The 13,360-nt window shown below is 57.6% G+C and overlaps 1 protein-coding gene across 2 annotated transcripts in view; it reads left to right on the top strand.

The window, feature by feature from the left end:
- SBK1 (SH3 domain binding kinase 1) overlaps window positions 1–13,360 on the top strand; it is a 49,615-nt gene that overhangs the window by 26,691 nt on the left and 9,564 nt on the right. The gene's annotated exons all lie outside the window — the stretch shown is intronic.

Consider the following 13,360-nt stretch of genomic DNA (forward strand, 5'->3'; position numbering starts at 1 on the left):
TCGGCAGAGCTGAAATACACAGGCTCTGTTGCACCTGAGGTAAAAACACGCTGCCTCTGATCGCTGGGGAATAAATTGTCTGGGTTTACTGCCTGCCTCTAACCCCTGCCTGGCGCTTCACACACCAGCATTGTCTGTGGGCGCCTGGCTGCTGTCCCTTGTAAAGCTGCCAGAGGGTTCTTCCTTGGAAGTCAAACAGTGACTCCCAGGCTGCAGGAATGGAACAGCCATCGGGCCCCCTGGGCCATCTCTGGGGAAGGAACACATCTCAGCCAGTGCCTTTCCTGTTAGAGATCTGAGCCTGGGTGGGGTCAGGGCCCTTCCTGCCTGGGCGCAGGCTCCTAACTCCTCTTAGCTCTCCAGCCAGCCTGCCTGGCAGTGCAGCCCTCTCCCGTGGCACCAGGAGGTGGATGAGATGAATACAGTGCGGGAATAACAATGCAGTGGGCGGCAGGGGTGCAGGGGGCTGGACAGAGGGAGCTCTGCCCCAGACAGGTAGCAAGTGTCAAGGCTCAGGTGAGCACAGAGAGGGTGAGACAAGGCAGAGAGTGGCCGGTGTAGGCGGTGGCGAGAGCCTTACTGTGTCCTTTGGCAACCACAGACATAGTCTGACTTCTGTATGGGGGAGGAGCTGCTCCAGCCAGCCAGGTGGTGAAAAGTCTGTGCCTTCCCCAGGCATGCAGGGCTGGGCCCCCGGGCCCGGGCACCTGCTCTGCTATGGGTTTGGGTCTGGCACAGGAACCTGGCTTTGTCGTCATTTTTTCCACCCTCCTCTGCCCCTGGCTTTGCACCCCCTCACTCCGTCCCTGGGTATGGCCCTGGGCTTTGTCATCCTCCTCCCTCTGTCTGCAGGCTGAGCACAAACGGCCCCTTTGTGTCTGAGCTCCCGCCGTTCCTTCATGAACGTGCAGAACGAGGACGGCGTGCGAGGAGGGTGGCTCTCCGGTGGGAGGTATTCTCCCCTCTCTCCCCGTTCCCAGGCGAGGCCCCTCCCCTCCCTTCCGCTCGGCCCTGCCCAGCCGCTGACGACGGGACGTTTCAGGGAGCGAACTCTTCTCAGACCGGGGAGCCACGTGGACCATTTCCGAAGAAGCGTTGGTGTTTTCTGACACCTGCGAGGACTGATTCAAGGCCATGGAACGGCAGAGAGAGATGAAAGGGGCTGGTGGGGAAGGGGTCGGTACTAACACAAACAACCCTGGATTTCACCGCACTTCCCAGAGCTTGGATCAATGACGCTGGCAGCATCTCGCGGGTTTCGTAGTGCTGCTGGTTGGGAGAGCTGTCAGCAGCAGCTGGGCCCGTGCCGTGATCTGCAAAGCCAGCACGACACCACTGCCTCGTGTTTATATTTCGATGGCTTCTCACCCTGCTGCACGGGCTGGAAGTGTTTTAAACAGGCGGAAACCATGCAGCCCCAGCTCCTGAATGAAGGCAAGCCGATTCGGATGCGCTCTCTTTAATGGTGCCTTTGCAGGGCTCCTTAGTGTAACCTGACAGCTCGGAGCTGCTGCAGGGAATGAACAGCGAGAGAGCTGGGAAGGGAAGAATTTGTGATAGGCTCTCTCTGAAGCCGTCTGCAATGTGGATCTGTTTGAAAGCCATTTACAGGCCACCTGCAGCCAGCACGTTATTCCTTTCCCCTGGGCCTGTGGAAGAAGTGTTCAGAACAGAACCACTTTGTGTCTAGGTCCCAGTTCTACTCGCACTGCAGTAGGCCTTGTCCTGGGGCAATGTCTGGACAAGTTTCACGTGTTGTTCCCCGTTTGCAGATGGGCTAACTGAGGCAGAGTTCCCCACGCAGCTTTACAGAGTGATCAGCGGGGAGCTTGGAATTCTGCAGCGAACAGATGAACGTGGAGTGTGCACTTTTGTGGAGAAGCTTCAGCTTTCCCATCTTGTGGGGGGAGAGGGGAACCCCTATACAGAGAGCCCCAGTTGTCTGAGTATCCCGTATCTGACTCTCTGTGTTACCGTCTCACCTCCAAGTTCCTAAACCATCAGCAGGTTGGGGCTGAGAATGGTGAAGTTCTAGCTATTGGCCCTAGGGTGGCTGGCAGGGTTCCCTCTGAGTTTTTTCCATCACAGGTGGAAAGCATTTTTGTTAGGTGCACCACCAATAGAAAGACACGCAGTCGGCTGTGGGTGCCCTGCCGATCAGCTGGGCAGCACCTGAATTTCTCCTGGGCGGCTGCCCAAGTGATTGGCTTACAGGGAACAGTGGCTGTGGGAGAACCCAAAAAAAAATGGACTTTTTGCAGGTCCTCTGGGGAATTTTAAGGAGAAATCTGGCTCCAGTGCAAGGAAAACGCTTCTCTGGGGATGGATTTGGCTTCTATGCCAGGCGGACAAGCACGCAGCAGGACATGGCAGCCAGGTAGCAGAAATGGGTGTCCAGTGCGAGAGCTGGCTGGATGTTTTTGACTGAAGCTTTTGGTTTTGCTGAAAAACAAGGATTTGGCACCACTGGGGTTGTGACATTCTGGCACTTTTTGTGAAATAGGTTCGGTTGCGGGGCGGCGGAACAACAAAACAAAATCTGAAAGAAAAATTAAAAAACATTTTATGATGTTTTATGGAACTGACCTTTTGGGGTGTTTTTTTCCCCACTGATCATTTTGCAAGTTCCCCGGAGGCTGTTCAATGTTTGTGAAATATTAAAAAATCTGATCAGAACAGATGGAAGATGTTTTGTTTGACCTGAAGCCGATTAATTGTTTTGGGGACAGTCCCCAGTGAATTTATTTTTTGGTTCTGCAGAATTGCCAGTGACCCGGAGACTCCGTTAGTCACCCGGCTCTGCCCAAAGCCTGTTCTCAGCCGCCCTGGGGGCTCTCCTGCCTGAGAAGAGCAGCACTTGCTGCAGCCTGGCTGGCCAGGCCACTTTGCCAGGGGGTCGGCATGCACATGCAGGAATGGGAGATGGGGGCTGTTGTTGCAGGGGCCCAGCATGGAGCCAGGCACAGGGAAGGCCCAGAGTCCCACGGATCAGTGTTGGGCCCAGCAGGGCCGACGGCTGTAGTGGGCCTCTGCTCAAGGTGTGAGAGGCCCTGCTCCGCAACCCAGGATGAAGCGGGGCCTCAGGCGGAAGAGCAGGGCTGGAGCCGCCAGCCCTCAGCACCACCCAACCTGCAGCCTGCCCCCAGCCCTCACCGCTGCCTGGGGTGTCCCACATGATGCTCCTGCCTCCACAGGCAGCGCTAAGAGCTGCCCGCAGCACAGTGCTCCAGCAGCAGCGGGACAGGCCCGGGGCTCTGGTTCCAGGTGCTCCGGGCTCTTTAGCATCACCAGGGCCTGGGACGACCTCCCACTTTGTGTGCCCCCCCCACCCCGCGGGCCTGGTTGTGCCACGCCTTGGCACCAGGCGTGTCATGCTTTGGTGTGAACGGAGCCTCTCTCTAGGGCTTTTTGCCTGCGTCCCAACAGTTGGGGAGTGTCCCTCCTTACCCAGCCGCCTTCCCCTCTGTCTGTCACACAGCCCTGCCACGCGCTGCCTGCCTTGTGCTGGGGCCACCCCAACAGGCAGCAGCGCAGGTCCCTCGGGGGGCAGCGGGGCGGGTCTTTCCTTGCTGCGCCTCACAGGTGAGACAGGGCAGAGTCGGGCACTGGGCAAGAGGGACTGTTTCAAAGCAGCCCCGGAAAGCGTGACTCTCGGGAGAGAAGAGACAGCGGCTGATGGGAGACAGTCACTGTCTATAAATACCTACGGCAGCCGGGGAGCGAGGAAGCAGTGGGTGGCTCAGCTTCCCTAGTCAATGAAATAAATGGTTCCTATGCTTAAACAGAGAACAGCCTCAGTCTGACTAGTAGGAGGAACCAGTCAAGTCACTGAGCCCGCCGAGGGAGCTGCCAGCCAGGAGTTCTAGACTCGCCAAAGACTGGGCAGAGCCAGCGGGCTTGCCCTGGGCCGTGGAGCTGGGCTTTCAGGGCGATGCGCAGTGTTTGCAGCTGGTGCTTTCTGCGTGTTGCTCGATGCCCGCTCTCAGCCGAGGCGGCTGCCGCGCTGCGAGGCCCCGCTGGAGCTGGGGGGGAGGGTGCCCGTCCTGGGCCCGCGGTCACGGGGGGCTTGTGGTGAGCGGCTCTCCCGAGTCTAAACTAAACCCCTTTGGGCTGAAAGAGGCGGGTTCAGCGTTGTGTGTGGAGAGCAGAACTCAGGAGGGTTGGTTGGTTCTGTGGGTAAGACACTGGGCGGAGATGCAAAGAGAGGCTCCGTTCCTGGCTCCGCCGTTTACTCTCTGTGGCTTTGGGTAAAATGGGGCTGTGCTTCCTTTCTCCTAGCCTCCCTCTTCTCGGCAGATGATACCAAGCTGGGAGCAGTTGCGAGTGCGTTGGCGGATAACTTTATAACCAATGTGCCCTCTCATTGTTTCCATCCACGTGCAGAATAAATTTATGTGCATGGAGGCATGTGTGAGTGTGCACGAGCAATAGAAATACAAAACCTACCGGTGGGGCACCCTGCCAATCAACAGGGCAGCATGGGACTCTCTCCTGGGTGGCTGTGCTCATGTCCAGCTTCCAGGGGGCACTTGCTTTCATGCAAAGTGATCTGGGTAAGCTGGAGAGGTGGTCTGAGGTAAATAGGATGAAGTTCAACAAGGACAAATGCAAAAGTTCTCCACTGAGGGAGGAACAATCTGTTTCACACATGCAAAGTATAAATCTAGGGAGATACACATCTCACAGAGCTGGAAGGGACCTTGGGAGGTCATCAAGTCCAGTCCCCTGCCCCGTTGTTTCAAAAAATCTATTTGCCCCAAATGGGCCCTTCAAAGATTGAGCTCACAACTGTGGGTTTAGTAGGGTAATGCTCAAAGCACTGAGCTATCCCTATGACTGCACAGGGGGGGCTGCTGCCCGCCATGGTGGGGAAAGGGTTAAAAGCAGGCCCGAGCCAATCAGAGTGAAGGGAAAAGCCAGCCGATCAGGGCCAGGCCGGGCCCGATAAAGGGCTGCAGAGCTGAGGGCACCCCCTCTGGCCCTGAACAGCAAGGGGAGGGAGGGGGATACTGAGCAGAGAACCCTGGACAGCTCCCGATGCTCCTCAGTGCTGTCTAGGGCGCCAGCGGGCGCCATCCAGAGGAAATCCGCCCGGGGTGCGAGAGGAGGAAAGGACGTGGGCCCCACAGTCGCAGAGCACTGCCCCTGCTAGCACCTGCCCCCAGCCGCCTCCTGGTCCTGTGGGCAGCTGCTTTGGCCAGTGCCAGGAGGCGGATGAGGAGGTTCGCGTTTATGAGGAGCTTAGCGGGAAGGCACAGCCGGAGCCTCCACAGGAGGTTCTGGAGGTGCTGGAAAGGGGCTGCAACCTGGTGTGTTTCAGATCGGTGTGCCGCAGGGTCCCCCTTGCGCCGCAGCAGGGCCAGGCGTCTGGGGCGGGGGCCGCTCTCCTTCGTAATGCGCTCGGGGGTGCGGCGGCAGAGAAGAGCTCGGCGCCGGTCTCCCCCACCACATTTCCAGCGCTCTGATCCCCCTCGCGGGCGCGTCTCCCTTCGCTGCCGAGTGCGAGTGAGGCCTCGATTGCATTTACCAGCCAGGGGCCGCGGGAGGGGCTTCCCGAGAGGCGCCCGGAGCACTGGCCTTGCACCAAGGAGTTCTCCAGGGGAGTCTCCCATGCGGAGAGCCGGCGTCGGGCTCAGGCCGGTCAGGGCAGTGTCGGTTCTGTCCCAGAATCTGGGCTCTTGGGCTCCCTTGGCAAGTCGGTCCTGGATCTGGATTCCCCGTGTGCGCCTGTCCGAGGCTGCAGATACCCCTACCCCCCATGGAAGGTTGAGACTGGAGGAGTGGCACGCACCTTCCCACCCCAGCCAGCACTTCAAGCAGTGGGGTGGACGTGCTCCCTCGCAAGCCTCTAGGAGACGCCGCAGGCGGCCGTTCAGAAGCTGCGTAGCTGAGAGGGGGTTCCCAGCTCCTGCCGTCCCGCCTCCCCCAGGAGGTTCAGCCGGGACAGCCGCAGGGCTGGCCTCTGGGTGATCTCTGGGAGCAGGTGGGAGGACGAGGGGACCAGCAGGAATGGACGGAGCTTGTGCTATTTTTACCAAAGGACACCAGGGCAGTAGACAGGTGCTGAGTTGCAGGCAGCCGCCAGGGCTGACGTATCCAGAGCAGGGAGATGGATGGCGCTTGTTTACTCTGCTCACCTGGCTTTTTGGAAAGCCGTTAATTATGGCGCGGCACCGCACAGCCCCCTCCTCTGCAGGAGCTCTGGAGAGAGGATGTGGGTAGGGCCAGGTGCCTGGGTCCTGACGTGACCTCATGCGGGGTCAGGGTCCCGGCTTGGGCTGGGGGTGATGGATTTTGCTTAGCCCTACTCTGATGCAGCAGCTGAGGGGGCAACCTCAGAGCTACATGGAACCCTGGAAGCGCAACCAGAATTCCCTGTAAGGTCCCTGTGACGCCCACTGAGGGGGGGCCGTGGGATCCACTTTGCCCCGTAGCTCTGTGTCCACATTCTCCGCACCCTCCTGAGTATGGCCGGGCGGTGAGAGCTAGAGCCTGGGAATCAGGCCCAGGTATTTTTTTTCCCTTCCGGGTGTCTGGGGTCTCCCCAGCTGTAGATCAGACACAGCCCCCACCACGACCCTGCGGAGGGCTGGGAGAGATTAATGCTTGGCCCCAGGAGGCCTGGCTTTGTGGCCTTTCGTGGTATTCCAGCAGCCAGCAGCGTCCATGGGGTCTGGTTTCCTCTGTGCATTGAGGCTTTATGCACTGCAGGGTGTTTGACACGTCTGCATAGAGTTGCTTGCAACTAAGAACTTGCCAGGAATTTTACACAGTCAGTGGCTGGTCACCAACTCTATTACTTTAATCGCTTTTCCTCTGAGCTGCTGTTCCTCCGATCGTTCGAGTGTGAGACTTCAGCTGGGGGTGGGTAAAACCAGGGACAGTGCATTTTTTTCCCTGCATATTAATAACTGGAAACCCACAGAGCTTCCAAACCCCCTTCTAAACTCACCCGTGAGCCCCCAGCCTGCCACTGGGGCCGTGTGGGCAGACTGCTGCCCGTCCTGCAGGCACGTTTGGGCACCTGAGCGCAGCTCTGATTGCGGGCTCAGGGCCTCAGGCTGCACCCATGCTCCGTGCAGTGAGTGAGGGTGTCCTGCAGAGACTATGACAAATAAGGACCTGCAAATCGGGGCAGAGCTCGCAGCAGGGCAGTGCAGGGAGCAGTAGCACCACCCTCTGCAGCAGCCTTGGGGCAGCTTTCTATCCGATTGATATAATAGCACAGAGATGGGGTTACAGCCCACCACACAGCAACACAGACACTGAGAGCAGTTCAGCTCTGGGCAGGCTCAGCCACAGGGACTTGCCACAGCCTCACAGATAAATCCCTCTTGCTCGGCATAAAATCTTCAGACAGATGAAGCTTATACGTTGTTTGCTCCCTTTATCAACGAGACAGGCCGATGCACCGCTGCTGTTCTGCTGCCACCCAGGTAACAGTGGTAGACGTTGGATTTCATAACAACCAAAATGGTTGTGTCAAGTATAAAAAGTAGGATTTAAGTAGCTGCAAGTGATAGCAGACCGACCAAAGTAAGTTGCTAAGCAAAGCAAACAAACGCCCTGGCTAAGCCTCGAACACTAAAAGAACTTGTTGCTACAAATCATAGTTTCTCACCCTAGTCCTTGTTTCAGGTAAAATCCTTCTCAGGCCAGAGGTGTCTTTGCAGTGCATCTCCCGAGAGACCGTTTTCCCCCCACTCAGTTGTCTCTTGCTAATGAGCTATTGGCTCTGTGTCTGGCTTCTTCATCGTTGTTCCTGATGGGCTGGCGTTGGCTTGTCTCAACGTGAACACATGAATAATAAATCTACAGTCAATATTCTTAATTTCAGAGAGAGAAATGGAACACGCATACAAATAGAGCGTTGTGCACCTTCCGGGGATTACAGATGTTCCAGGGATAGGTAACGTAATATTCTCCATAAAGCCCATTTGAGTTAGGCACAATCATATTCCTAAGCACATTTCCGTGAAGCATATGAAACACGCCGTCCGAGTGAGCCGTCGGATAAGCCACGTTTCTCTCTCGTGGGGTGGCAGGTCCAGGTTGCACTCCTGTGAATGTCTACGGCAGAGGTGCAAAAGCAGCTGTCAGCCAACCTTGCGGGCCTCCATCCCCCACTCCCCACGTTTGGGCTGCTCTGGGGAGGAGAGGGGGACAGTGTAACCCACGTCCTTGTTTTTGTGGAGACTTATCGGAGGAACTCACCTTGAGTAGCGAGTGAAAGACTGTGAGAAGGTGAGAGCTTGATCATCCTTGGGGCTGCTCTAAGTTATGGCAGCCTTCCCACAGCACCTCTGGTGGTTTGGCTTCTGCTTCTCCCATGCCTCAACCCACCCCAACAGTGGGGCTGGTGGAAGGTCCCGCAGAGGACACCGTAGGTCCAGGGAGTTCTCTCCCAGCACATGCCAGGAGGAGTCTCTTGGCAAAGCTGGCAAGGGTCCTGCATCTGAGGCCTTGCTGCATTGCCAATGAGCTGTCCGCGCCATTGCTATAGGTGGGACAGACGTGGCTGTCTAAATTCACGGGTGGGGGTGAATATCTCTCCAGGACTCCTCTGGCTTAGCACAGCACAGGCACTGGTGTGCTCCTGTTTTGAACCAGGGTGTCCCTCACCAAGTCACTAAGAGCTGCATTGTATCCATCGTAGAAAATAAGGTGAGAAGAGACCTCAGGAAGCCATCTAGTTCCACCCTGCTTGAAGCAGGACCAACCCCAACTAAAACCCCTGGCTGAGAACCATGAGTGGCTTAGAACCATGGCTGGGCTGACAAGGGTTCACATGCAGCTAGGCATGTTTGGTTGGGCTTTTGCATTTGTCTTGAACAACTAAGAGCGGTGCAGTGAGACTACGAAATCAGGCTCTGCAGTGGCGTGGAAGTAGCTGTGCATCAGCGTAATGTCCCAGAAAAATCCGACCCAGGGTTTGGGGAGCATGAGAAATGTCAGGAGAGTGAGTTGCATTTGGAGGAAGTTAACTGCAGCCCTGTAATGCCGAAGAGTATCTTGGAAGCGTGGATTCCAAGGCCAGAAGGGATCACTGCGATCACCTCGTCTGACCCAGATAAACAGGCCAGGCAGCTGCTCCCTGTGATGGGGTTCTGGGGTCCCCCAAGCTCTGCACCCTGTCCGCAGGCAGGAGAGTCTCTCACTCAGCAGGAAAACAGCGGGTTTATTAGCTGACAGGACACAGCATCGTACAGAAGAGTCAGTACAGCAGGCAGAGACTGCCAGTCCAATTCATGTTGAGGAGAGGAGGCCCCGAGGGGCCCCCAGAGCTGGGGCCTTGCCCCCTTCTTTGTCTCTCTCTCCCTCAGCCCAGACTAACTGCTTCCCAACTCCCAGTTCCAATTCAAACCCCTCAGGCTCCACCTCCTCCTTTGTCTGCAGTACAAAGGTGTTACCTGGTCGTCAGGGTTACCCTCAGCAGGAGCCCCCCACCCTCTGAGAGCCACTCACATACACACAGGTATCCCCCACTCCATCACACTCCCCGCTCGTCCCCAGAGCAGATCTTCCAGAAGAACAGGCTCCGTGGTTCTCTGAGTTAGAAGACCTCTGACGAGGGCGCCCTACCACGGCTCAGGGTGTGAGCTGATTGTCAGAGGGGGATCAGGCATACGTATTCCCCTGGGGTGGAGCGCTGAATGTGTACAGGCATGATAGGTGTTTAGTGCCCTCCCCTGAACCATCTGGCGCTAGCTTCTGTTGAGCACGGGCTGGGGACAGATGCGCTATCGGTTAAAGCCAGGGCCGTGGTTCCTGCAGGATCTCCTGCTGTGCCAAAGATCAGAGCCCTCTCCTGCCAGTGCAGGATTTTCTCCTACACAGTGTAATTGCTAATGCTTGACTTAGACTGGTCTGGTCTGGACCAAGCCATGGGGGCTCCACCAGTTCCCTGGCAAAGATTCAGAGCTCTCAGTCCAGACTGTTTCCTGATTTTCAGCCGAAGCGTCCCACTGCTCTATCCTGGGTCCCTTTGTCCAGCTCTGCCCAGCTGACCTTGGCCTGTTTGTCTGTGTCCCTGCAGTTTAGCCATGTAATCTACACTCAGCTCTCCTTAGAGAGCAGGTCCCTCTGGAACCGGGATTGGCTGTATTGTTCTCCGCCCCGTTCGTTGGTGGCTGTCTGGTGGCTCGGAACACAGTGCGCTATTTTAGGGGAGGCTGCACCAGAGCCAAGTCGAGATGAGCCCCCTGGTCCTGGGTGTACAACGCCCAGTTTGCACTGATGGGCCATTCCCAGTGCCGTAACACTCAGGCCTCAAACTGCTGCCTGGAATCCTCTTCCACTGGTCCCAGCTTCCTCCCTTCTGTCCAGGATCCTGGACTTTACACAGTTCTAGGAGATTAGCTGCACTTTACGAGTGGGATCTGCTGCCCCTGGCCCTGATCCCCGGTCGCGGTCCATGTGGCTGGACCCTTGTGTTTGAATGCGTCGATTGCAGGATTGGGGCCCATGTCAATAATCGTATACAGCCCAAGCACTTGACCAGCGAGCTCTCTGTGGGACACCAGCCTGGCTGCAGACTCGCTCCACCTTATCCTGGGAAGATTTCACACAGACGCGCACCCCTCGCTTGTCCACCCTGCTCTGGCATTCTGTGACGCTCATTTCTCATGCATTTAAATACCCCCCCACACACACACTCGTGCATTTGTGCAACACACCTGTGCGCTCCCTGGGCGTTGCACACCTCTCTGGCACACCGGCCAGGAAGACGTGAGCTGCAGTGTGTCAGCGATGACTTGGAACGGGGGCATCTCTGTGATTTCCCTTCTGCTGCCTTCCCTGGCCCAGGTTCCCTTGGTGAAGGGCAGCAAGGTGCCGTGGTCGCAGCGTACGTGTGCTGGGGTTGTTGTGGCTTGTCACCTCGCAGCGGGAAGGAGGCCGTCGCATGGCTTCTGGGCAGAGCTGCTGTTACTATAGCGATTTCCGGCTGGAATTTGGAGCTGTCGGTGGGCACCTGCAGGACAGCGCTGGAGCGTGATGTGCTCGGATTCTGCCCACGCAAACCTTCCCTCCCAGCACCCCTGCTTCTAGGGCCAGGCAGCAGCTCCCTCGCCTGTCCTCACTTAACCTTTGGAGACCCCCGAGAAGGGGGCAAGCACTGCTCTTTTTTTGTGATCGGTGCGGCCACGGGACAAGCACAGATCTGGGCTGGATTTGAACCAATAACCTAATCTTGAAAAATTCTACAACCAGCTCCCCAAGCCAGCCGGCAACCTGAGAAGGCAGCTTGGTTGCATCCTAAATTGAGGGGTCGAGAACGACACGGCTGGCTCTGCCATGGCTGACGGATGTCTCCCATGGGAGCAGCAGCTCCGTATACGTGCCTGTTGGTGGGGAGGTCAAGGGAAAAGGGCGTGGACTATTTTCTGTTATCGGAAGCACACCCTTGCAGCGCAGCAACAGGAGCGTTTGCTACACTGAGAGGATCCTGGTAGGTGAGTGAGTATTGAATGGTGTGAGGCAGGATGACCTAGTGGTGCGAGCCCAGTCCTGGGAGGTGGGAGTTCTGCCTCACTCTGGCTGCGTCGCTCCAGGCATTTTACAGCACCGCCCCGTGCCTCAGTTTCCCCACGCGCAGAATGGCGATAAAAGAGCCTGCTTCAGCAGGGTGATGGGAGGCTTAGTTGGTTGCTCGTTGTCCCAGGCTGAGAGACTCCGGGGGTACCAGTGTTTTGGTAGAAGGGACTGTGGTGGTGTCGGAGGCAGTGCTCTGTGTAATCGGGTCTTATCTTTCTGTGAATGAAAACCCGCTGACCGGAAGGGGGTTTGCTCTGTGCAATGCCATGCGCCAGCTGCCTCCTGGAGCATTTGCTGCTGAGCAAAGGTTCCTGGTTTCTAACCGAGGATCTCCTGGGTTTCAGGCCTTGGCTAGCGCCCTCTGCATTCCCCTGAATCCTGCCTAAACCAGCCCCCCTCAGAAATCGCCCAGGACTGCGAACAGAGGTGGTGGGTTGGGCCTGTTCCTGCTAGTCCTTGCCCTTCCATGCCAGCTGACGCTCCGGGAATCTCCCCAGAGAGCCCTGACTTGCTTTCAGATCAGAAATGCCCCGAATTTATCTGGGATAAGTAACGGCATCTGGTTGTCTGCTGTGAGCTGCCAGCGTCTGGGTCCTTGCTGCAAGGGCGAGGGTGATGGGGTGTTACGGAAAGGCTAAAGAACGACAACAACAGCTAACCCAAGTGACAAGCAACGGAGCTGGTACTTTCTCATGGTGCCCGGATCCTCTGGTATGCGGGCCCCTTAGAAACCCAGCTGCACCTCTCTCTCCGCCCTCCTCCCCAGCACCAGCCGCCTTCCCCCTCTGACCCCAGCAGAAATTGTACAGCCATACTTGGCTTTTCTTCCTAAAGCTCGGGTCATACACTTCCCCTTCGACGGCCGGGGAAGTGAGGCCTGGACAGAGGCCCAAGCTTACACAGCCAGTCAGTGGCAGGGAGGAACACCAGGCCAGACAGCAAGTCGGTGGCAGGGAGGGATGCAGCGCAGGGCCCTTTAATCCCACTCCTGAATCACCTACCTCCCGTTGGGGTTCATTGTCTGCCTCACCGCCCCCCACCAGTGCAGATTGGCTGTAACCACAGCAGCACCCGGGGGCCCAGGAAGGGATCGCTGTGCTAGGTACTGCCCAACCCTAGAACAGAGCAGGTCCCTGCCCCAAAGCAGAGAGCCCATAGGTGAAACTGGGCAGCTGCCAAATACCAAAGGTGTTACCCTCATGGCTCCCCAGAGAGGGCCAGCTGTCCCCGCAGTGCGGCCAGCTACTCGGCAAGCAGCCACCCCGGTGGAGGCTCTCCCAGCCTAGGTCTGCCCACGGGGGTCCCGAGGCTTGTGCTGTGGGGTTAACGGTATTGGTGTGGGCGTCTGGCTCCAGTTCTGAAGCAGGAGGGAAGGGGCTGGGCACCCGAGCCTGAGCCCACCGGGCTATCCAGCACCTTCTACACCTGAACCCCTCCGCGGCAGGCTGCTCCCTGCTGTACGGACCCACCCTTTCTGGGCGCAGAGCCAAGCCCCGGGCCAAAGGAGATGCCCGAAGTCGCACAGGGAGCCTGTGGCAGAGCAGGGAATTGAGTGAGAAGCCGCCCCCAGACTGCCTGACCTTCCCCCTGTGGGGGTGAGTGGCTCACTCCCCAGGAGGCGAAGAGACGGCTGGGGGTCCTGCAGGCCTTGCAGGAGGAAGGGCACAGTGGGGGGAGTTAAAGGCACTGGGCAGCCTGGGGTGGGACGGCCTGGAAGGAAGCACGGCCATGGAGGATGCTGACGACGTGGGGGCATCGTGGGTGGGGCTGACATGGCGCATGAGCGGGTGGGCAGTGAATTACCCAGCACAGTGGGCCTTGGCCC

Source organism: Carettochelys insculpta, chromosome 16 (genome assembly GCF_033958435.1).
Source record: "Carettochelys insculpta isolate YL-2023 chromosome 16, ASM3395843v1, whole genome shotgun sequence".
In the NCBI taxonomy this organism is placed as follows: domain Eukaryota; kingdom Metazoa; phylum Chordata; order Testudines; family Carettochelyidae; genus Carettochelys; species Carettochelys insculpta.